The sequence below is a fragment of the Pristiophorus japonicus genome, chromosome 12 (genome assembly GCF_044704955.1).
Source record: "Pristiophorus japonicus isolate sPriJap1 chromosome 12, sPriJap1.hap1, whole genome shotgun sequence".
Taxonomy (NCBI): Eukaryota; Metazoa; Chordata; class Chondrichthyes; family Pristiophoridae; genus Pristiophorus; species Pristiophorus japonicus.
In genome coordinates this window covers 170,817,181-170,842,309 of record NC_091988.1, presented here as the reverse complement: position 1 = coordinate 170,842,309, position 25,129 = coordinate 170,817,181, and the positions used below count along the sequence as shown (strand labels likewise).

Genomic DNA, 25,129 nt, shown 5'->3' with positions numbered 1-25,129 from the left:
GGTATCATCCTTGTAAATCTTTTTTGTATTCTCTCCAGTGCCTCTATATGCTTTTTATAATATGACAACCAGAACTGCACACAGTACTCCAAATGTAGAGTAACCAAGATTTGATACATGTTTATCATAACTTCTCTACTTTTCAATTCTATGCCTCTAGAAATAAATTCTAGGGCTTGGTTTGCCTTTTTTATGGTCTTTTTAACCTGTGTCACTGCTACTTCTCTTGACCCCCTCCCCAGTCTCTAAATTTTCAGATTGCTTGACTGACATCCACTTCTGGATAAGCAGAATTTTTCTCCAATTGAATATTGGAAAGACCCAAGCCATTGTTTGCAGTCCCCACCACAAACTCCGTTTCCTAGACACTGACTCCATCCCTCTCCCCAACTCCTGTCTGAGGCTGAACCACACTGTTCACAACCTTGGTGTCATATTTGACCCTGAAATGAGCTTTCGACCACAAAGAGTAGTGGTGAACGATTGTTATTCAGTCTGGAGGGAAGTATACAGTGGTGTTCCCCAAGAGTTGGTAATAGGACCACTGCCCTTCTTGATATGTATTAATGACGTGCACTTGGGTATACAGGAAATAATTTCAAAGTTTGCAGATGACACGAAACTCAGAAATGTAGTAAATAATGAGGAGGATAGTAACAGGCTGTAGGAGGACATAAACAAACTGGCAAAATGGGCAGACATATGGCAGGGAAGTATGAAGTGATACATTTTGGTAGGAGGAACGAGGACGGGCAATATAAACGAAATGGTACAATTTTAAAGGGGGTGCAGGAACAGGGGGTTCACATATGCAAATCTTTGATGGTGACAGGACAAGTTGAGAAGGCTGCTTAAAAAAAATGGGATCCTTGACTATATTAATAGAGGCATAGAGTACAAAAGCAAGGAAATTATGCTAACATTTTATAAAACGCTGATTAGGCCTCCACTGGAGTATTGTGTTCAATTCTGGGCACCACACATTAGGAAGGATGTTAATCTCTTAGGGAGGGTGCAGAAGAGGTTTACTAGAATGGTACCAGGGATGAGGGACTTCAGTTATGTGGAGAGACTGGAGAAGCTCGGGTTGTTTGACATAGTGCAGAGAGGGTTCAGAAGAGATTTGATAGAGGTGATCAAAATCATGAAGTGTTTTGATTGAGTAAATAAGGAGAAACTGTTTCCAGTGGCAGTAGAGTCGGTAACCAGAGGAAACAGATGTAAGGTGATTGGCAAAAGAACCTGAGGCAACATGCTAATTTTTTTTTAACGCAGTGAGTTGTTGTGATCTGGAATTCATTGCCTGAAGCAGTGGAAGCAGATTCAATTGTAACATTCAAAAGGGAACTGGATAAATACTTGAAGGGAACAAATTATAAGGCTATGGGAAAGAGCAGGAGAGGGGGAGTATTTGGATAGCTCTTTCCATCAGCCGGCACAGGCACGATGGGTTGAATGGCCTCCTTCTGTACTGTAACATTCTATGGGCTACACTTTCCATTTGCTACCGTTACCACCCGTATCTCAGCGGTAATCGGACGATATGAACTTAATCGAGTTTTCAATACTGCCTGATTACCGGCGAGATCAAAAGCCACTAGTTTTGGCTTCCCCCCCACCAGCGGTAGCGGTAGCAATAGTGGGCAGTATACATCCCTCATATAAGGCCGGCTTCTGTTGCAATGGCCGTACTGCGCATGCGCAGTTTTGTTTTTTTCCCGCGTTTTGGGGGGTCAGGGGTCAACCCACGCATGCGCAGTTGAAGAAGGGAGGTGTAGCGAGAGAGAGAGGAGAACAAGCAGCCTTTGAGAATCCATTGAGAACTTATATTATAAACTTATATTGCATACTTGTAGCTCTTCTGTGCTAAATATTATATTGCATACAAAACATATTATCATATATACCCTTCATCCCTGTGACCACCTCTTCCTCAGCCGAATCCACATTTCATGGATTCGACTCCAAGGAAGTGGCCGGACCAAGCAGTGTGCAGCAGGGCATAGGTACAGCCCCCGTGCCTAATCCGCGGAGGCTGATTGGGTAGGGGAGGCATGCTCGAAGACAGGCAGATGCCAATCTGGACATGGTTGCACTGTCTAGGGCGAGTATCGGCATTGGTCGAGAGCTCCTCCAGGCAATAGGTGCACTCGCCGGAAACAGCGCAGTGCTTTCAGTGCGCCAATCGGAGGTCACGGTGGCGCTGATTGCGGTGATGCGGCGAATCACCGATTCTGTGGATGCCATGCGGCAGCCAGTGGAGTCGGCGTACGACATCGAACCTCAAGGTGTCGTACCACCACTGCCGACAGCACATGGGAGACAGGAGCATGGCAATACTGCTGATTCTGAAGACGGGTCATCAGACCCTCTATCGTCTCCAGATTCACCACATATGGCGCTGCCACCGTCACCCCCTCTACAGCAGCAGCGCTTGGGGCACCCTGCTGCACAATGCACTGGTCACAACTTTGGCAGGGGCAGGGGCAGAGGTGATGCCCAAAAACATTTTGGGGTGAGGTGGGGAGAGAGGCGGTGGTCGCAGGTAGATTTGTTGGCAGGTTGGGGGGGAGGGGGTGGCGCGGAGGAGTTGTTTATTCACAAAATGTTAATGAAAAATTGTTTATTGTTTTGATTACTGTTTGTGGGGGGCGTTGTGGGTGTTTTTTAATGAAAACTTGTTTACTGTTTGGGGTGTTGTGGGTTTAATGTTTAAAGTCTAATGTTTACTGCCTCATCCCATCTGTCCTGAGGTGGTCCTGCAGTCCCCTGTGGCATTTCCTGTCCCTTTCTGATTGCCAAATTGTGCAACTTGCAACACAGCACAATGAACTCCCCGATCTGCTCAGGGTGGTATGGTAAGCTGCCTCCAGAGTGGTCCAGGTAGCTGCTTCAGCACTCTGATCGTCTTTTTGACGATATTGCGTGTAGCTATGTGGCTGTTATTGTATCGATGCTCGGCATCTGTCCGAGGCTTACAGAGGAGGGTCAAGAGCCAGATGGCGAGGCTGTATCCTTTGTCACCAAGCATCCAGCATTGACCTTGTGGCTGATTAACAAGGTCGGAGACAATGCTCTCATGCAAGATGTCCGCATAATGAATGCTCCCTGAGAAATTGGCATTTACTGCCATGATTATTTGCTTGTGGTCGACAATGAGCTGCATGTTCAGGGAGTGGAATCCCTTTAGGTTCCAAAACATCTCTGCATCCTCTAAAGGTGCTCGCAGGGCAATGTGCATACAGTCTATGGAACCCTGGACCTTAGGGAAGTTTGCTATTCTCAAGAAACCTAAAGCCTACTCACTCTGTACCTCCCTGGTCATTGGGAAGTTTATAAAGTCAAACCTTCGTGCCTATTGCGCTTCTGTCACCTGGCAAATGCAGCAATGTGTGGCATGCTGAGAGATACAGCAAATGTCGCTAACTGATGCTTGAAAGGAACCTGATGCATAGAAGGAAAGTGCCGCAGTCACCTTAATCTCAACCGGCAGTGCTGTCCTGATGTTGCTGGCAGGTTTCCCTTAATGAGCTGGCATATCTCATTGATGACCTCCTTTTGGACTCGCAGCCTACTAACACACTGTGTATCGGACAGGTCCAGGTGTGATCGCATATCTCTGTAAATGCGTTGGGTGTAAGGTCTCCTCCTCCTCACAAGTCTGCCGTCTCTTTGATTGGGCACATAATGCACTTCAATATACCTTCTTCCAGCTCTATTCTGCAGCATGTAATTAGTTAGCAATATTGGCAGAGAAATTGCAGGCCCCATTCCTTTAAAGGTCCTCTAAATTGTCAAAAAAATTATTCAATATTCCTTAAACAACCAAAAAATTAAACCAGATACTCTACTATACCCTCAGATTATAAAAATTGATTTGAAACACTCTTAAAATGCACTCAAGAATGATTTTAATGCTCCCTCCAACTTGAAGCAGCCATTATTTTCAATACATCTGTGTAAAAAATGGCATCCATACTGCTGGTTCAGGGTCAGGTAAGTGCAGCTGTTTCAGGATGGTAGAAAATGCCAGCTGTAATTTGGGTGATATTTTGGTGAAATGCCAAAATTAGAGCCCAGCGGTAATATGGGCGGTATTTGAGTGGTGCACGTTGAAGTGCATGGAAAATTACCTGCAGCTGATGGGCGGGTGGTTCTGTTTACTGCCGGCGGTAATAGGCTGCTGAAATTACCGTGGGTGGTAAGTGGGCGCCAATTTCCACTAAAAGCAAATAATGGGTGGTAATGGTCTATGGGCGGTAATATAGGCGGAATGTTGCCGAAAGTCATGTTTTAAAATAGACTTTTCTCATAATACATTTGGGATGAGTTTTCTGAGACGCCACTCCCAGTGCAAAGTCTTGCTGGACATGAGTGCGTATCAGGTCATCAGTTTATCCTATTCATGGGCATTTCTGATTTCCTACTCATTAATTTTGCAAGTGTCATAAATTTGACATGCTAATTTGCTGTCCCATTGAGCAACAGGATTGGAGTCTTCAAAAAAATTTATTATTATTTTTTATAAGCATATTTTTTTAAGCCAGTAGACATCAAATTTTACTTCTGCTTAAATAAGTGGCCGATACCCATTAAAACTGAGATGAGGAGAAATTTCTTCTCTGAGGGTTGTGAATCTGAGGAATTCGCTGCCTCAGAGAGCTGTGGAAGCTGGGACATTAAATAAATTTAAGACAGAAATAGACAGTTTCTTAAACGATAATGGGTTATGGGGAGTGGGCAGGGAAGTGGAGCTGAGTCCATGATCAGATCAGCCATGATCTTATTAATGGTGGAGCAGGCTCGAGGGGCCTTATGGCCTACTCCTGCTCCTATTTCTTATGTTCTTATATTCTTATGTTATGTAAAGCAATTCTGGACTCGTCTTGTACTATCAGACTCAGTAATAAATCAGTAGATTTTATGAATCAGCACTCCCAGCACAGAGTTTCACATCAAGGGAGTGCCTATCGGGAATTTGTGTGAAAATTGTGTGGGCACGCTGAATTCCACTCTCAAATTCCTGGTATGCAATCCCATCACATGACATTTTGTGCCAGGAGCACTATTTCAGAAAATATACATCAATGTATCATTGTTTGCTTTTGGTTTTGAATGCAATCTGGCTCTTCCCTCCCAAAAAAATCAACAGCACATAACTCGCAAAATACATTATTTTAGTTTATCAATTAAATGAGAACAATAATTTGGGGAAAGAATATATGCAGCATAAAATAATCTCTCCTTTACTTAGTAATAAAAATATTCTCCAACTTTACCTTTTCTATGAGGTGGTTTCCACTTCACTGCAACATTGAAGTTGCAGTATAACTTTGGATTCAGGACCTGATTTGACACAAGTAGGGACTGATGTGAAACCATCTGGAGGTGGCACTCTCTCACCACTTGGCACCAGTGCAGCGTCAAATCTGGTTTAACAAGTGCCTATAGAAAGACTTGCTTTTATATAGCGCCTTTCATGAGCACTGGATGTCCCAAAGCGCTTTATAGCCAAGAAGTACTTTTTGAAGTATACTCACTGTTGTAATGTAGGAAACGCAGCAAGCTGCCACAAACAACAATGTGATAATGACTAGATTATCTGTTTTAGTGATATTAATTGAGGGATAAATATTGGCCAGGACACCATGGATAGCTCCCCTGCTCTTCTTCAAAATAGTGCCATGGGATCTTTTACATCCACCTAAGGGGGGCAGACCAGACCTCAATTTAACGTCTCATCCAAAAGACAGCACCTCTGACAGTGTAGCACTCTCTCACTACTGCACTGGAGTATCAGCCTAGATTTTTGTGCTCAAGTCCCTGGAGTGGGACTTGAACTCACAACCTTCTGACTCACAGGTGAGACTGCTACCAACTGAGCCACAGCTGATAAGACCTCATAAGCACTTTTAAAACGTATCCAGAGTTGATTAAATGTTTTCAGAGTGTTGATGCTCCTGCCCTGGATCGCAGAGCATTTACAATTTCATGGTGGATACATAAGATGGGATTCTCCTCCACGATCCTGCCTAGCTCCCAAGAGGTGTCCATCCAACATGCCTCCACTTCTCGTGCTTCCTGGGTCTGCCATGTAGAAGTGGCCTCCTCTCCCTCCATATAGGCCCTCACTTACCTTCCTATGTAGGTCTCTGTGTTTGTCAAGGCCTACAAGGCAGCTGATGTACCAATCTTTGTGCCAATTCTGCCCCTTTAAATGTCCCTGTGCTCGCTGACCTACATTGACTCGCGGTCCGGCAACGCCTAAAATTTAAAATTCTCATCCTTGTTTTGAAATGGTCTCGTCCCCTCCCTAACTCTTAAAATTCCCCTAGCTTTACAACCCTCCTTCTGCACTCCTCCAATTCTGGCCTCTTGAGCATCTCCAATTTTAATCGCTCCATCATTGACGGCCGTGGCTTCAGCTGCTAAGGCCTTAAGATCTGGAATCCCCTCTCCTATCCCTCTCCGCCTCTCTATTTCTCTTTCCTCCTTTAAGATGCTTCTTAAAACCTACCTCTTTGACAAGGTATCTGCCCTAAAATCTCCTTATGTGGCTCGGTGTCAGATTTGTTTGATGGCGCTCCGTGAAGCGCCATATGACGTTTTGTTGTGTATCTGTAAAGCATGCACTCCCATGTTCCACCACCAGGGAGTGCATTCCCTGAAGTCCCAAGGGATCCCAGCATCCCTTGGGAGCACTGTATATAAGCCAGCCCCTAAGGCCTGTTCCTCACTCTGGATAAAGGCTGAGGTCACTGTTACTTTAACCTACCTGCGTGCAGTCTCATCTGTGTTAGGAACACAATAACTGGCGACGAGTATACGAATCCAACGCAAAGATGCAGTAAACTGTGGGCATCCTGGAGAAATTCTCAGAGGGTGAGGACTGGGAAGCCTATGTCGAATTGCTAGACCGGTACTTTGTAGCCAACGAGCTGGACGGAGATGGAAGCGCTGCAAAAAGGAGAGCGGTCCTCCTCAAGGTCTGAGGGGCACCGACCTACAGGCTCATGAAGAATCTTTTGGCTCCGGTGAAACCCACAGATAAGTCATATAAGAAGCTGTGTACACTGGTTCGGGAGTATCTTAGCCACGGGAGAGCATGCTGATGGCGAGGTATCAGTTCTACACATGCCAGCGATCTGAAGGTCAAGAAGTGGCGAGCTATGTCGCTGAGTTAAGGTAATTTGCAGGACAATGTGAGTTTGATGACTACCTGGAGCAGATGCTCAGAGACTTTTTTGTACTGGGCATTGGCCACGAGACCATCCTACGAAAACTTTTGACTGTAAAGAAACCGACCCTTTGTAAGGCCATTGTGATAGCACAGGCGTTTATGTCCACCAGTGATAACACCAAACAAATCTCTCAGCACACAAGTGCTAGCAATGTTCATAAATTAACTGGAACTGTGTTTGTGAGCAGAAATGTACAGAGCAGAAACCACGAGTCTGCAACTGCCAGCAGGCCTCAGGTGACCCAGATGACTTAGAGTCCGCAACAAAGGCAATTCACACCTTGTTGGCATTGTGGAGGCTTCCATTCAGCCTATTCATACCGCTTCAAAGGGTATGTTTGCAAGAGCTATGGAACAATGGGGCACCTCCAATGAGCTTGCAGACGAGCTGCAAGCTCTGCAAAACCTGCTAACCACCACGTGATAGAGGAAGATCGGTCCATGGTGGATCAAAGCAATTTCAAGCCTCAGAGAGAGGAGGCAGATGCTGAAGTACATGGGGTGCACACATTTTTGACAAAATGTCCACCTGTAATGCTAAATGTAAAATTGAATGGCTTACCTGCAGCCATGGAACTGGACACTGGTGCTAGCCAATCCATCATGAGTAAAAAGATGTTTGAGAGACTGTGGTGCAGCAAGGCACTTAGACCAGCCCTGAGCCCCATTCATACAAAACTGAGAACGTACACCAAAGAGCTTATCACTGTCTTGGGCAGCGCCATGGTCAAGGTCACCTACGAGGGCACAGTGCACGAACTGCTACTCTGGATTGTCCCGGGCAATGGCCCCAGACAGCTTGGAAGGAGCTAGCTGGGCAAAATCTGCTGGAGCTGGGATGACATCCGAGCGCTATCACATGTCGATGAGGCCTCATGTACCCAGGTTCTGAACAAATTTCCTTCCCTTTTTGAGCCAGGCATTGGAAACTTTTCCGGGGCAAAGGTGCAGATCCACTTGGTCCCAGAGGCACGACCCCTTCACCACAAGATGCGAGCGGTACCTCACATGATGAGGGAGAGAGTGGAAATCGAGCTGGACAGGCTGCAATGCGAGGGCATCATCTTCCCAGTGGAATTCAGCGAGTGGGCCATCCCGATTGTTCCAGTACTCAAAAGTGATGGCACGGTCAGGATTTGCGGCGATTATAAAATAACTATTAATCGTTTCTCGCTACAGGACCAATACCCGCTACCTAAGGCAGACGACCTATTTACGACGCTGGCAGGAGGCAAGACATTCACCAAGCTCAACCTGACTTCGGCCTATATGACCCAGGAGCTGGAGTAGTCTTCGAAGGGCCTCACCTGCATCAACACACACAAGGGACTGTTCATCTACAACTGATGCCCGTTTGGAATTCGGTCAGCTGCAGCGATCTTCCAGCGAAACATGGAGAGCCTACACAAATCGGTACCACGCACGGTGGTTTTTCAGGACGACATATTGGTCATGGGTCGGGACACCGTCGAGCACCGACAACACCTGGAGGAGGTCCTCCAGCGACTGGATCGCATAGGGCTGTGGTTGAAGAGGTCAAAATGTGTCTTCATGGCAACAGAAGTGGAATTTTTGGGGAGAAAGATCGCGGTGGATGGCATTCGACCCACAGACGCCAAGACAGAGGCTATCAGGAACGCGCCCAGGCCACAGAACGTCATGGAGCTGCGGTCGTTCCTGGGACTCCTCAACTATTTTGGTAACTTCCGATCGGGGTTAAGCACCCTCTTAGAACCCCTACATGTGTTATTGCATAAAGGTGAGAACTGGGTATGGAGGAAAAAAAACAAGTAATTGCTTTTGAGAAAGCCAGAAACATTTTATGCTCCAACGAGCTGCTTGTATTGTATAACCCGTGTAAAAGACTTGTGCTAGCATGTGATGTGTCATATATGGAGCCGGGTGTGTATTACAACAAGCGAACGTTGCGGGGAAGTTGCAACCTGTTGCCTATGCCTCCAGGAGCTAGTCTAAGGCCAAGAGGGCCTACAGCATGATTGAGAAAGAGGCATTAGCGTGTGTGTTCGGGGTAAAGAAAATGCATCAGTACCTGTTTGGCCTCAAATTTGAGCTGGAATCTGATCACAAGCCCCTCATATCCCTGTTCGCTGAAAACAAGGGAATAAATACTAATGCCTCAGCTCGCATACAAAGGTGGGCACTTGCGCTATCAGTGTATAACTATACCTTCCGCCACAGGCCAGGCACCGAGAACTGTGCGGATGCTCTCAGTCGGCGACCATTGCCCACCACGGGGCTGGAAATGGCGCAGCCTGCAAACTTGTTGATGGTGGCGCAGCCCGCAGACTTGTTGATGGTCATGGAAGCATTTGAAAATGATAAATCACCTGTCACGGCCCGCCAGATTAGGACTTGGACCAGCCAAGATTCTCTGCTGTCCCGAGTAAAAAAACTGTGTACTGCATGGGAGTAGGGCCAGCATCCCCGTTGAAATGCCAGAGCTAGTCAAGCCATTCCAGCGGCGAAAGGACGAGCTGTCCATTCAGGCAGACTGCCTGTTGTGGGGTAACCACGTAGTGCTACCAAAAAAGGGCAGGGAGACGTTCATCTCGGATCTCCACAGCCCACACCCGGATATAGTAATGATGAAAGCAATAACCAAATCCCACGTGTGGTGGCCCGGTATCGACTCTGACTTAGAATCCTGTGTACGGCAATGCAGCGTATGTGCTCAGTTGAGCAACGCGCCCAGAGAGGCACCACTAAGTTTGTGGTCCTGGCCCTCCAGACCATGGTCGAGGATCCATGTCGACTATGCGGGCCCGTTTCTCGGTAAAATGTTCCTGGTGGTGGTGGATGCTTTTTCAAAATGGATTGAATGTGAAATAATGTCGGGAAGCACCGCCACCGCCACCATTGAAAGCCTGAGGGCCATGTTTGCCACCCACGGCCTGCCTGGCATACTGATCAGTGACAATGGGCCATGTTTCACCAGTGCTGAATTTAAAGAATTCATGACCTGCAATGGGATCAAACATGTCACCTCGGCTCCGTTCAAACTAGCCTCCACTGGGCAGGCAGAGCGGGCAGTACAAACAATCAAACAGAGCCTTAAACAAGTCACAGAAAGTTCACTCCAAACCCACCTGTCCCGAGTACTGTTCAGCTACCGCACAAGATCCCACTCGCTCACAGGGGTGCCCCTGGCTGAGCTACTCATGAAAAGGACACTTAAAACTAGACTCTCGCTGGTTCACCCCAACCTGCATGATCAGGAAGAGGGCAGGCGGCAGCAACAAAATGTAAACGATGGTCGCGCCACTGTGTCACGGGAAATTGATCTGAATGACCCTGTGTAAGTGCTAAACTATGGACATGGCCCCAAGTGGATTGCGGGCACGGTGATAGCTAAAGAAGGGAGTAGGGTGTTTGTAGTCAAACCAGACAATGCACAAATTTGCTGAAAGCACCTGGACCAAACGAGGCTGTGGTTCACAGACTGCCTTGAACAACCCACAGCAGACACCACATTTTTCGATCCCACAACACACACCCAAAGGATCAACGACACCATCCCGGACCAGGAAATCGAACCCATCACGCCCAACAGCCCAGCAAGGCCAGGCTCACCCAGCAGCCCTGCAGGACCAACAACACGCCAGCCCAGCAAGGGCACAGCCAACACACCAGAACAGACATTTGTACCGAAGCGGTCCACCAGGGAAAGAAAGACTCCCGACCGCCTCACCTTGTAAATAGTTTTCACTTTGACTTTGGCGGGGGAGTGATGTGTATCTGTAAAGCATGCACTCCCATGTTCCGCCACCAGGGAGCGCATCCCCTGAAGTCCCAAGGGATCCCAGCATCCCTTGGGAGAATTATATATAAGCCGGCCCCTAAGGCCTGTTCCTCACTCTGGAGTGTCTTATTAAAGACTGCGGTCACTGTTACTTTACTTTAACCTCCCTGTTTGCAGTCTCATCTGTGTTAGGAACACAATAGTTTTACTACGTTAAAGGCACTGGGATGGATTTTCCGCTCCTGGCTGTCTTCACTTTCACCCCGGAGAGGCGGCAATTGCAGTGATGAGCTCTCCTGGGTTAGTAGCCAGCTTCCAGCGATCCACCGCGGTTTTCGGGGCCGGTTTCAGCGTGGCACAGAATATTGCTGCTCGGAAGAGGTGAGGCGGTGTTCAACACCCATCTTAGACTGGGTGTTGTGTAATGAGAGAGGATTAATTAGCAATTTCGTTGTGCGAGGCCCCTTGGGATAGAGTGACCATAATATGGTGGAATTCTGCATTAGGATGGAGAATGAAATAGTTAATTCAGAGACCATGGTCCAGAACTTAAAGAAGGGTAACTTTGAAGGTATGAGGCGTGAATTGGCTAGGATAGATTGGCGAATGATACTGAAGGGGTTGACTGTGGATGGGCAATGGCAGACATTTAGAGACTGCATGGATGAACTACAACAATTGTACATTCCTGTCTGTCGTAAAAATTAAAAAGGGAAGGTGGCTCAACCGTGGCTATCAAGGGAAATCAGGGATAGCATTAAAGCCAAGGAAGTGGCATACAAATTGGCCAGAAATAGCAGCGAACCCGGGGACTGGGAGAAATTTAGAACTCAGCAGAGGAGGACAAAGGGTTTGATTAGGGCAGGGAAAATGGAGTACGAGAAGAAGCTTGCAGGGAATATTAAGACGGATTGCAAAAGTTTCTATAGATATGTAAAGAGAAAAAGGTTAGTAAAGACAAACGTAGGTCCCCTGCAGTCAGAATCAGGGGAAGTCATAACGGGGAACAAAGAAATAGCGGACCAATTGAACAAGTACTTTGGTTCGGTATTTACTGAGGAGGGCACAAACAACCTTCTGGATATAAAAGGGGTCGGAGGGTCTAGTAAGGAGGAGGAACTGAGGGAAATCCTTATTAGTCGGGAAATTGTGTTGGGGAAATTGATGGGATTGAAGGCCGATAAATCCCCAGGGCCTGATGGACTGCATCCCAGAGTACTTAAGGAGGTGGCCTTGGAAATAGTGGATGCATTGACAGTCATTTTCCAACATTCCATTGACTCTGGATCAGTTCCTATGGAGTGGAGGGTAGCCAATCTAAGCTCACTTTTTAAAAAAGGAGGGAGAGAGAAAACAGGGAATTATAGACCGGTCAGCCTGACATCGGTAGTGGGTAAAATGATGGAATCAATTATTAAGGATGTCATAGCAGTGCATTTGGAAAGAAGTAATATGATAGGTCCAAGTCAGCATGGATTTGTGAAAGGGAAATCATGCTTGACAAATCTTCTGGAATTTTTTGAGAATGTTTCCAGTAGAGTGGACAAGGGAGAACCAGTTGATGTGGTATATTTGGACTTTCAGAAGGCTTTCGACAAGGTCCCACACAAGAGATTAATGTGCAAAGTTAAAGCACATGGGATTGGGGGTAGTGTGCTGACATGGATTGAGAACTGGTTGTCAGACAGGAAGCAAAGAGTAGGAGTAAATGGGGACTTTTCAGAATGGCAGGCAGTGACTAGTGGGGTACCGCAAGGTTCTGTGCTGGGGCCCCAGCTGTTTACACTGTACATTAATGATTTAGACGAGGGAATTAAATGTAGTATCTCCAAATTTGCGGATGACACTAAGTTGGATGGCAGTGTGAGCTGCAAGGAGGATTCTATGAGGCTGCAGAGCGACTTGGATAGGTTAGGTGAGTGGGCAAATGCATGGCAGATGAAGTATAATGTGGATAAATGTGAGGTTATCCACTTTGGTGGTAAAAACAGAGAGACAGACTATTATTTGAATGGTGACAGGTTAGGAAAAGGGGAGGTGCAAAAAGACCTGGGTGTCATGGTACATCAGTCATTGAAGGTTGGCATGCAGTTACAGCAGGCGGTTAAGAAAGCAAATGGCATGTTGGCCTTCGTAGCGAGGGGATTTGAGTACAGGGGCAGGGAGGTGTTGCTACAATTGTACAGGGCCTTGGTGAGGCCACACCTAGAGTATTGTGTACAGTTTTGGTCTCCTAACCTGAGGAAGGACATTCTTGCTATTGAGGGAGTGCAGCGAAGGTTCACCAGACTGATTCCCGGGATGGCGGGACTGACCTATCAAGAAAGACTGGATCAACTGGGCTTGTATTCACTGGAGTTCAGAAGAATGAGAGGGGACCTCATAGAAACATTTAAAATTCTAACGGGGTTAGATGCAGGAAGAATGTTCCCAATGTTGGGGAAGTCCAGAACCAGGGGACACAGTCTAAGGATAAGGGGGAAGCCATTTAGGACCGAGATGAGGAGGAATTTCTTCACCCAGAGAGTGGTGAACCTGTGGAATTCTCTACCACAGAAAGTTGTTGAGGCCAATTCACTAAATATATTCAAAAAGGAGTTAGATGAAATCCTTACTACTAGGGGAATCAAGGGGTATGGTGAGAAAGCAGGAATGGGGTACTGAAGTTGCATGTTCAGCCATGAACTCATTGAATGGCGGTGCAGGCTAGAAGGGCCGAATGGCATACTCCTGCACCTATTTTCTATGTTTCTTTGTTTCTATCCCTGGTTGCGAGACTGGATCGATTTTTGCCTCCCGACCAGTAGCGCCCTGCAGCGTGCCCTGGGGGGAACTGCTGTGAAAGCGGGCGGTCCAAGCTGTAGCGGCAGCAAAGATAAGTAATGTCGACCTCAGGTAAGTGTGATTGTTTTTTGGGTTTTTTTTTTAAGTAGTGATGGCGTGAAGTACTTTTTGGGAATATTTTTTTTTAAATCAGATTTCTTTTTTTCTCCCCAGGCCTCTCTTAGAGCGCTCCGAGGCCGGCTGTTTAACTTGGGATTTTTCCATGCTAAGCCGGCCTAGCGCCCTCAGAGAGGTGTGCAACACCTCCCTTAGCCCCACACTCAGGGCCCAGCTGCTCAATTTTGCTGACTGAGGTGCAAACTTTTTCCAGGCGGTATCAGGACCTACCTGCTGCCATTATCACCCTGAAATCTTAAAAGCCGAAAATCCAGCCCGCTATATAAATACAAGTTATTGTTGTTGTCCCTCAACCTCTTCTGGTGCAGCACTGCTGGGATTTTGTGGCCGAACACTGGCGAGCACTGTATAATTATTCCCTCTGCTGCAGTATTGAACACACTTCAGTTGACATCAATGAGTGGGTCTGTGGGATGGACAGATCAACATCCTACGTGAAAGAATGTCAAAGTAGAGAAACTCTAGGAGCTGAGCACTCACTGGTCATGTTAGCTCCTGATATCGCCTTGTGATTTCAGAGCTAATACAGTGGTCTTCAGGGGTTGTGTTATGTATGCAATAAAGGTTCAAACTGAGTACTGTTTAACTAAGCAAGGTACAAACATGGCTCTGCTTTATTTAGGCCCAAAGTGCCTGACTCTCAAAATGGCTGGCCTTTTATACCTGAGCAGCACCATGTGCATGCTGCTCAGTGGCGTCCAACAATTACGCCATCTGGTGGCTACAAACAGAATGTACATACATGACAATACCCCTTTCTGAGATCTTATCACAGTCTTTCACAGGTTGAGATGGTCTGGTGCTTTGCACTCCGGTGTTGACCATCTCAGTTTGATTCCGGCCTTGGGTGAATGTACAGGGTCTGTTGTGGCTGATGGCTGGATGACTGACTTGTTGGGGGTGGCAGTGGCCATGTCAGAAATTGCAAGTCCATTTTTATTTAACAGGTCCATGATGGAAATTCCGGGTTCACTGATGACCCTTGAGTCCTCTGAAGACTGTTGGTTGGTCGTCGATGGTTTCTTCGTCCGACTGTTCTGGCTCGTCTGTGTGCCTCAGCTTTGTCTGATCCATGTGTTTCCTGCAAGTTTGCCCATTCTTGAGCTTAATAACAAATACTCTGTTGCCCTCCTTGGCCATGACTGTACCAGCGATCCATTTGGAACCCTGACCATAGTTCAACACATATACAGGATCATTAACAGAAATTTTGTGTGACACAGTTGCGTGATCGTGGTACCCTTGTTGACTTTGTCTTCTGTATTCAACATGATTATTTAAATCCGGGTGTACCAGAGATAGCTTAGTCTTAAGACCTCTTTTCATCATGAGTTCAGCTGGCGAGACCCCTGTGAGTGTGTGGGGTCTTGTCCTATAACTCAGCAGTATGCAGGACAAGCGGGTCTGCAGTGACCCTTAGGTTACTCTCCTCATGCTTTGCTTGATAATTTGTACTGCACGTTCAGCTTGCCCGTTGGACACAGGCTTGAACGGTGCTGACCTTACATGTTTTATGCCATTAAGTTTCACAAACTCCTGAAACTCCTGACTGGTGAAGCACAACCCATTGTCGCTCACCACTATGTCAGGCAGACCATGTGTCGCGAATATGACATTGAGATTCTCTATGGTTGCCATGGACGTGCTGGATGACATGATTATGCATTCTATCCACTTCGAATAAGCGTCCACCATCAGTAAAAACATCTTGCCCAGGAAGGGACCTACAAAATCTACATGGATCCTGGACCAAGGTTTGGATGGCCATGACCACAGGCTCAGCAGCAATTCCGCTGATGCTTTGCTGAGCTACATGCAAGTGTTGCACTGATGCACGCATGCTTCCAGCTCAGAATCAATTCCTGGCCACCATACATGGAACCTGGCGATGGCCTTCATCATCACTATACCCAGATCTGTGCTGTGTAACTCACGCACGAACTTCTGTCTCCCTTTCTTGGGCATTACAACGCAATTGCCCCAAAATATGCAATCTGTTTGAATAGACAGTTCATCCTTGCGATGAATGTATGGTTTGGCCTCTTCGCATATTTGCTTAGCTATGGCAGACCAAACCCCTTTGAGGATGCAACCCTTTACCACCGATAAAATTGGGTCCTGGCTGGTCCAGGTCTTAACTTGTTGAGCTATGACAGGGGTTCCTTCACTCTCAAAAGCATCCATGATTAACATTAGATCCGCCGGTTGTGGCGATTCCACCTCCGGTGTGGGCAACGGCAACCGGCTCAAAGCATCAGCACAATTCTCTGTGCCAGGTCTGTGGCGAATGATACAATCATAGGCAGATAATGTCAGCGCCCACCTTTGGATGCGGGATGAAGCGTTGGTATTAATACCTTTGCTCTCGGAAAATAATAAAATGAATGGCTTGTGATCAGTCTTTAATTCGAACCTCAGTCCGAACAGGAATTGATACATCTTTTTAACACTGTACACACATGCTAAAGCTTCTTTTTCTACCATGCTGTAGGCTCTTTCCACTTTCGACAAACTTTTGGATGCATACGGGACAGGTTGAAGTTTCCCTGACTTATTGGCTTGTTTGAGTATGCAACCAATTCCATATGACGATGTGTCACAGGCCAAAACTAAACGTCTACATGGGTCATAATGTACCAGCAGCTTGTTCGAGCAAAGCAGATTGGTGGCTTTCTCGAAAGCTCTGCCTTGCGATGCGCCCCACACCCAGTTGTCACCTTTTCTCAATAGCATGTGCAGTGGATCTAGTGAGGTGCTCAATTTAGGTAGGAAGTTACCAAAGTAGTTGAGTAGACCCAGGAACGAATGCAGCTCTGTCACATTCTGCGGCTTGGTGCATTCTTGATGGTCTTGATTTTCACGTCAGTTGGTCTGATGCTATCAGCGGCGATTTTCCTCCCGAGGAATTCGACCTCCGGTGCCATGAAGACGCACTTCAAGCATTTCAGTCCGAACGTAGTAGAACCTCTTCCAAGTTATTCAGATGTTCCTTGGAGTTACGACCGGTGATCAGGATGTCATCTTGGAACGTGACGGTCCTGGGAACGGACTTCAGTAGACTTTCCATATTCCTCTGAAATATTGCTGCATCCGAGCGAATTCCAAAAGGGCATCTGTGGTAAATAAAAAGTCCTTTGTGCATGTTAATACACGTAAGTCTCCGCGACGTCTCGACCAACTCCTGTGTCATATAAGTTGACATCAAATCCAGTTTTGTGAACGACTTCCATCCGGCTAGCGTCGCAAACAAGTCATCAGCCTTCGGTAACGGGTACTGATCTTTTTCGAAACCCTGTTAAGCGTAGCCTTGTAGTCTCCACAGATTCCGACTGTGCCATCACTTTTCAGCACAGGAACTTTGGGGCTGGCCCATTCATTAAAAATCGACTGGTGATATGATCACTTCATGCTGGAGTCTGTCCAGTTCAATTTCGACCTTCTCCCTCATCATATACAGCACCGCCCGAGCTTTATGATGGACAGATCTTGCATCTGAGTCCAAGTCCCGTGAAGTTGCCGATATCCAGTTCAAACAGCAAGGGGAACTTGCTCAATACTTGGTCACATGTATCTTCCTCCGATGACAACTCCTTTATGTCGTTCCAGTTGCATCTGATTTTCTCCAACCAGCTCCTGCCAAACAGCGTTGGGCCATTGCCTGGAACAATCCACAGCAGTAACTCGTGAACCGCTCCATTATATGACACATTAATTTGTGCACTGCCAATCACCTTTATCAGTTCTTTGGTGTATGTGCGCAGCTTGGCGTTAACAGGGCTCAGCCTGGACCTCACAGTCTTAGTATCCCACAGCTTATAAAATGCCCTCTCGTTCATGATCGATTGACTCGCCCCCGTGCCCAGTTCCATCGATACCGGTATCCCGTTAAACTTCACATTCATCAAAATTAGTTTACTCTTGGTTATGAAGGAATACAGTCCATACATTTCCTCCACTGGTATCTCAAATTGTGTATCCGGATCCGCGCGAGTCTTACTCTCATCCTGCACATGGTATCGCAGCTCACTTGCTCATCTGCGGACACTTGCGCTGGAGATGCCCCACTCTCAGACAGCCTTTGCCACTATATTGCTTAAATCGGCACTGTTGGTGCCGATGATTTCCCCCACAACGCCAACACAGAGAAGTCGGATATATTCCCGCTGGCGGAATTGGGCAGCCACAGGTTTCGCGAATGCAGCCGGATAAGCCCTGCCATGTGCCGCTCTGCCAAACGGTAAATCAATCGCATTTACAGTAGTTGCCGAGATTTGGTTCTTTACCACTATTTGCTTTAGTCTCCTGTCCGTCGTCATACATGATTGAGTAATCTGGATGGCCCTTTTTAAATCCAACTCTTCCACCACCAGAAGTTTGCACAGGATCACCTCATGGTTGATACCGATAACAAAGAAGTCCCGCAGTAAGTCTGCCAACACTGTCCCGAACTTGCACGGTCCCGTTAGACATCTCAGGTTGGCAATGAATTCCGCTGCGCTCTGGCCCTTCGATCGAAAGTGTGTATAAAACCTGTATCTCGAGATGATGATGCTGTCGCCTGGCTTGAGGTGCTCCCCTACCAATGTACACAACTCCTCGTATGTTTTCTCTGTTGGATCACTAGGCATGAGTAGATTATTTATCACACCGTAGGTCTTTGAACCGCACACAGTGAGGAACATGGCCCAGTGCCGATCTGCATCGTCGACCCCCTTCATTTTGTTGGCCACGAAGTACTGTTTCAAATGGCTCACAAAGTCTGCCCGATCTTCTCCCTCCACGTATCGCTCTAAAAATCCAATCGTGCTCATTTTGCAAACAAAGGTTCTTGTATTCTCGTCGCCAAATGTTATGTATGCAATAAAGGTTCAAACTGAGTACTGTTTAGCTAAGTAAGGTACAACCTTGGCTCTGCTTTATTTAGGCCCAAAGTGCCTGACTCTCAAAATAGCTGGCCTTTTATACCTGAGCAGCACCATGTGAAGGTTGTGAAGCGAAAAGATAGATTTCTCCTAACAGATAGGAAGAACATTTACTGAAGATGCTGGAAATACACTTCATGTTCATCAGTAAAGATGCAGTCAGCATCTGTAAAGAGAAAAGACAGGTTAATGTTTCAGATTTAGAGTCAGAGGGGCCAATTTTCATCTTGGGCCGACATCGAACGAGCAGCGAGTGGCAGGTAATGGGCAGTGCGATTGTGCCACCTATCCAATGCATTTCGCGAAAGGCCTAAGGGAATTTGATGGCCAGGCCACATCTGCATAATGCTGGAAGTGCTGAGCCAATGCTGAATCTGGTAGCTCCTCTGGATAGCTGAGCCAAACATTCAACGTTAACAGGCAGAGGGGAGGTGGAGGAGGGGGGCAGTGGTGGAGCAATCACAAGGCTGCTGAACACCTTATCAATGGCTGGATCCTGTGCAATGTGCGCTCTGCCGATTGTTACCTCAAAATTGCACTGATGTCTGACATTGGGGGCTGGAGAGCACATTACAACTGTTAAGAGCAGAAAGCCTCGATTTGAATCTAACCCACCCAGCCAGAATGGGGCTGATTCGGGCTGGACATTTTACACCCGCTCCGATTTTACTCTGCCTTGAAGTTAATGGAGTGTAAAATGGACACCAGACCCAAATCTGCTTGTTTCCACCTGGCAGGTTAAGTTAAAATCAGGGCTTAAGTATCCATAGAGCTAATTGAATACTGTGTACAGCATGATGATTGCTGAGGTGTCAGGCCCATGGGAAATGTCTTCCAAAGTAAAGTAATAGACTTGGACGTATGATGTAAGATGAAGGATTAAAGTGGTAGCCTATAACTTGGAGAACGTCTATGGGCTAAAACCTCCATTTTTGTGATTATCAACCAAAAATGGGCGTTATTTTCGGCGTGGACATTAAAAAAGGGTTTTCTGATCGCCGGCTTCTCGCCCATTCTCAAAACACCTAGTTTCCATTTTAAAAATGGCCATTACCGCAAGCGATATCAATGGGTGGAAGCGTTAAATTTTTTTGACCTTCTGCCGTAAAGTGTGGTCATCCTTAGCGATGGCATGGCAATCCTCGATTCCCGCGATTCAATAGGTCAAGAGTCATCATGACATGCGCAGAAGAGGAGACAGAGAGAGAGGGAGCTCAAAGACACTGAAAGCGTGTGTGGCTGTGGTGTGTGCTTGTCTGGCTGTTGTGGGAGGCACGAGGGAGATTCACCAGTAGCAATAAGCCTACTAAGCACCAAGAACATAGTTGGCACCGAATTTTTGTCCAACAAATAAGATATAACATGGAAGGGATGGAGGAGGCCCTGGCGCTGATAGCCAGGAACACTGGTGGCAGAGAGCTCCCAGTGGTCCCGGAGCGCTGCACTGCACCCCAAAGTGATGCACCCCCATTGCCAACCACACGAGAGCCAGCAGCAACATCTTACTTCTGGCTCGGAGCACGTTCCCACCTTGGGACCGTCCTCTCCCGTATCCATCCAAGCAGCACTTCGGCCGTCACCCCTCCCCCCCCCGTCCCCCCACCTTCAATGAAGCATCGCCTGAGGACCTCCTCGGCCAGGATGCTTGGAGTCAGGAGGGGAAGGGGTAGAGGTGGGGAGGAGAAGCCGGGGCGGGGGGTGGGGGGGGTGGGCATGGGGGGAAGGGTTGGTTTGTACAGAAATGCTGATGATTCCAGACAAATGTTCGTTTAAATATTTTTTATTTAACAAAACTTCGTAGCACATTGGCTCAGTTGGCTGCACCATTACATGCTGGTGATTCCTTAACATCAAAGATTATAATCACACTTAACTTCAATTAACTTAAACTTTAACTGCCACCAAGATGATGCCCACCATTGATGTATGACCTGCACACCCAGCAGTGTGTCAGACTTGTAAATAACACCAATGTTCTTTCTGTAAAGTCCTGTCCCCTCAGTACAGATTCACACGAGGCATGTAGTGAAGTCAAGGTCACTCTGGACCTGCACCTTTATTTCACAGCTCTGGAATGCTGCACTTGCCTGAGACCTGCCCTTATATACCTGTCTCTTGCAAGTGCACCTCTGTTGGTAAGGTATGCTGGTGGTTACAGGTCATATCTTATTACAGTCATGTACAGCATGTTAGGATACAGTTATATATAATAATATAAGATACATGACATCACCCTCCCCCAAGGCCTTATTGTCTTTATAGGTTCAGTCTCTCAGGTGGTCTACGCTCTCGTGTGGAGCGTCTGAGTTGTGGTTCAGTTGTTTGCCTTGGTGTCTGTTTTTCTTTGGGTGTGGTTGCTGGTATCTCGCCTGGGCTGTCTGTTTCGATTGGTGTGATTGTTGTTGACTCGCCTGGGCTGTCTGTTGGGATTGCCCTTTCCTCAGGTTGTTCCCTCTGTCTGTCCACCAGGTGTGGTGCGAGTTCCACATTGTAGTCTGCCTCTGGTTCCTCAGTGTTGTTGGTAAATCTGCTTTTGACTTGGTCTACATGCCTCTGGCAGGTTTTGCCATTGTAGAAACATAGAAAATAGGTGCAGGAATAGGCCATTCAGCCCTTCTAGCCTGCACCGCCATTCAATGAGTTCATGGCTGAACATGCAACTTCAGTATCCCCTTCCTGCTTTCTCGCCATACCCCTTGATCCCCCTAGTAGTAAGGACTTCATCTAACTCCCTTTTGAATATATTTAGTGAATTGGCCTCAACTACTTTCTGTGGTAGAGAATTCTACAGGTTCACCACTCTCTGGGTGAAGAAGTTTGTCCATTTGTATTTCCAGTAGCCTGTTTCCTTCCTTGCCTGTTACTGTCCCTGCAAGCCATTTGGGACCCCTGCCATACTTTAGTACAAACACTTTGTCCCCTATCTCATTCCATCTCCCCCTCGAATTTCTGTCATGGTTCTGTCAAAGCTTACGGCGCTTTGCCTCAATGATTTCGTGCATGTCTTGGAGGATTAATGAGAGCCTTGTTTTTAAGGTCCTTTTCATCAACAGTTGCGCGGGGGGATCCAAGTCAATGAGTGCGGATGAGATCTGTATGCCAGCAGCAGTCGCAACAGGCGACCCTGCAGCGTGGGTCCTTGGATTTTAAGCATGCCTTGTTTAATGATTTGCACTGCTCTCTCCGCCTGGCCGTTGGAGGCCGGCTCGAATGGTGCCATCTTGACGTGATTTATGCCGTGGTCAATTATAAAGTCTTGGAATTCTACGCTGGTGAAGCACGGACCATTGTTACTGACCAATATGTCAGGGATTCCGTGCGTTGCAAACATGGTTGCGAGGCTCTCCACAGTGGTGGAGGTTGTGCTCGAGTTTAAAATGGTGCATTCGATCCACTTTGAAAATGCATCTACAACTACGAGGAACGTATTGCCCATGAATGGGCCCGCATAGTCTACGTGCACCTGCGGTTTGGTAGGCCAGGGCCAGGGGCTCATTGGAGCCTCCCTGGGGGCATTGCTGAGTTGGGCACAAATGGTGCACCTTCGGACGCAGAGCTCCAGGTCCGCGTCAATACCAGGCCACCAGACGTGGGATCTGGCTATGGCCTTCATGAGAACGATACCCGGGTGCTCGCGGTGGAGCTCCCGGACAAATGCCTCTCTGCCTCGCAGAGGCATGACTACTCGGCTGCCCCACATCAGACAGGCTGCTTGTAGTGATAGCTCATGCATGCGCCTGTGAAAGGGTTTTAATTCCTCAGGGCAGGCATCGCGAGCCTCTGCCCAGTCACCGGTTAGGACACATCTTTTTACTGAGGATAACGTGGGGTTGCTAGCCGTCCAGGTTCTGATTTGGCGAGCCGTCATGGGCGAACCTGTGGACTCAAAGGCATTGATTGCCATGACTATCTCACAGTCCTGTTCGTCAGACCCTTCCATGGTCGCCAGCCTGCTGAGCGCGTCGGCACAGTTATCTGTGCCTGGTCTATGCCTTATGGTATAGTCGTAGGACGCCAGCATAAGTGCCCACTGTTGAATTCGCGCCGAGGAGTTGGCGTTTATTGCCTTGCTCTCGGATAGGAGGGACGTGAGGGGCTTGTGGTCGGTTTCTAATGCGAACTTGGCCCCGAAAAGGTATTGGTGCATCTTTTTGACACCGTACACGCACGCGAGCGCCTCCTTCTCTACCATTCCGTACCCGCGCTTCGCCCACGAAAGTGACCTGGAGGCATAAGCTATGGGTTGTAATTTGCCCGCACTATTGACATGTTGCAAAACGCACCCAACCCCATATGCTGACGCATCGCATGTGAGAACTAGCTTTTTACCTGGGTCAAAGAAAGTCAAAACACTGTTGGAACACAGAAGGTTGCGTGCCTTATTGAAGGCGCGTTCCTGGGCGTCCCCCCAAAACCAATCGCACCCCTTCCTGAGTAGCATGTGGAGAGGCTCCAGCAGCGTGCTTAAGTTCTGCATAAAGTTCCCAAAGTAATTGAGTAGCCCAAGAAAGGCGGCAGTTCTGAGACATTCCGGGGCCTGGGTGCCAGGCGAATTGCTTCTGTTTTGGACTTTGTTGGGCGGATTCCATCAGCGGAAATCCTTCTGCCCAAAAATTCAACCTCGGGTGCGAGAAACAGGCAATTGGATTTCTTGACTCGTAGGCCTACCTAATCCAACCGCTTTAGTACTTCCTCCAAATTACGGAGATGGGAGTCGGTGTCCCTGCCCGTGATAAGTATGTCGTCTTGAAACACAACCGTCCCCAGGATGGACTTGAGCAGACTCTCCATGTTGCGCTGGAATATGGCAGCTGCTGACCTGATGCCGAATGGGCATCGATTGTACATGAAAAGGCCTCGATGTGTGTTGATGGTGGTGAGTAGCTTGGATTCCTCGGTCAATTCTTGCATCATATACGCAGATGTGAGGTCTAATTTTGAGAAAAGTTTACCTCCAGCCAATGTGGCAAATAAGTCCTCCGCTCTGGGCAGCGGGTACTGGTCCTGTAGGGAGACTCTGTTTATGGTAGATTTGTAGTCCCCACAGATTTGTACGGATCCATCAGGTTTCATAACTGGGACGATGGGACTTGCCCAGTCGCTAAATTCCACAGGTGATATAATGCCTCCCCGCAGAAGCCTGTCTAGTTCGTGTTCAATCTTTTCCCTCATCACATAGGGTACAGCTGTGGCCTTGTGATGGACCAGTCTAGCATCCTGTGTGATGTAGATTTTGACTTTGGCCCCTTTGAAAGTGCCCACACCTGGCTGAAAGGAATGTTTTAATCGCTTTATAACTGTTGAGCAGGAGGTCCATTCCTCTAATGACATGGCATGGACATCATCCCATTTCCAGTTTAGTTTTGCCAGCCAGCTTCTCCCCAGCAGTGCTGGGGGGGTCTCCGGGGACAATCCACAGGGGAAGTCGGTTCACTGTCCCTTTGTGTGTGACAGAGAGCATGGCGCTGCCGAGGACTGGTACGATTTCTTTGGTATTGGTCCTTAGTGTGGTGTCGACCCTTGTGAGTTTTGGTCTGTTTCTTTTATGCGGCCACAGTTGTTCAAATTGTTGAGCGCCCATGAGAGATTGACTTGCTCCCGTATCCAGCTCCATATTGATAGATATCCCGTTGAGTAGGACCCTCATCATTATAGGAGACGTCCTGTTGTAGGAGCAGCGGCCATTGATCGTGTTGACCCGCTGTACACCGGTGTCCCGGGTACTGTCCCCACCATCTTCTGGTCCACTTTCCGACCCTTCCGATTCGTATACCAGCCGAGCTGCCGTTTTTTTGCACATGCGGGCCAAATGCCCTGTATATTCACAATTTCTGCAAACAGCCTGCTGAAATCGACATCCCCTTGCTGAGTGCCCACCCCCACACCTCCAGCACAGACCTGTTCCATTGTTCAAAGAGTTTCCAAAGAATGAGCTGCATCTGGCTGATCTCTCTTGAGCTTCTCTCAGTTTGTTGTTGATTGCTCGCATTGTGGGTTGATGAGGTGTGAACGGCCGTTCCTGTGGCCCTTGATGGCTTCTGCCTGCTGTCCCGTTTTTGTTCTCCCGGTTTTGTCTGTGTGTGGGGGTAGCAGCTTGTTTAGTGCTGTGAACTTCTTGTTTCGATATTTCGTTAGTTGTCGTACCTGCATTGTAAATCAACCTCGTTTCTTCTTCCCCTACCAAGAATGTCTGTGCAACCAGTGCTGCTGCCTCTAAGGTCAGGTTCTTGGTCTCTATGAGCTTTT

At 47.6% G+C, this 25,129-nt stretch overlaps 1 long non-coding RNA gene across 1 annotated transcript in view; it reads left to right on the top strand.

The window, feature by feature from the left end:
• LOC139277048 (uncharacterized) overlaps positions 1-25,129 on the top strand; it is a 127,843-nt gene that overhangs the window by 13,709 nt on the left and 89,005 nt on the right. The gene's annotated exons all lie outside the window — the stretch shown is intronic.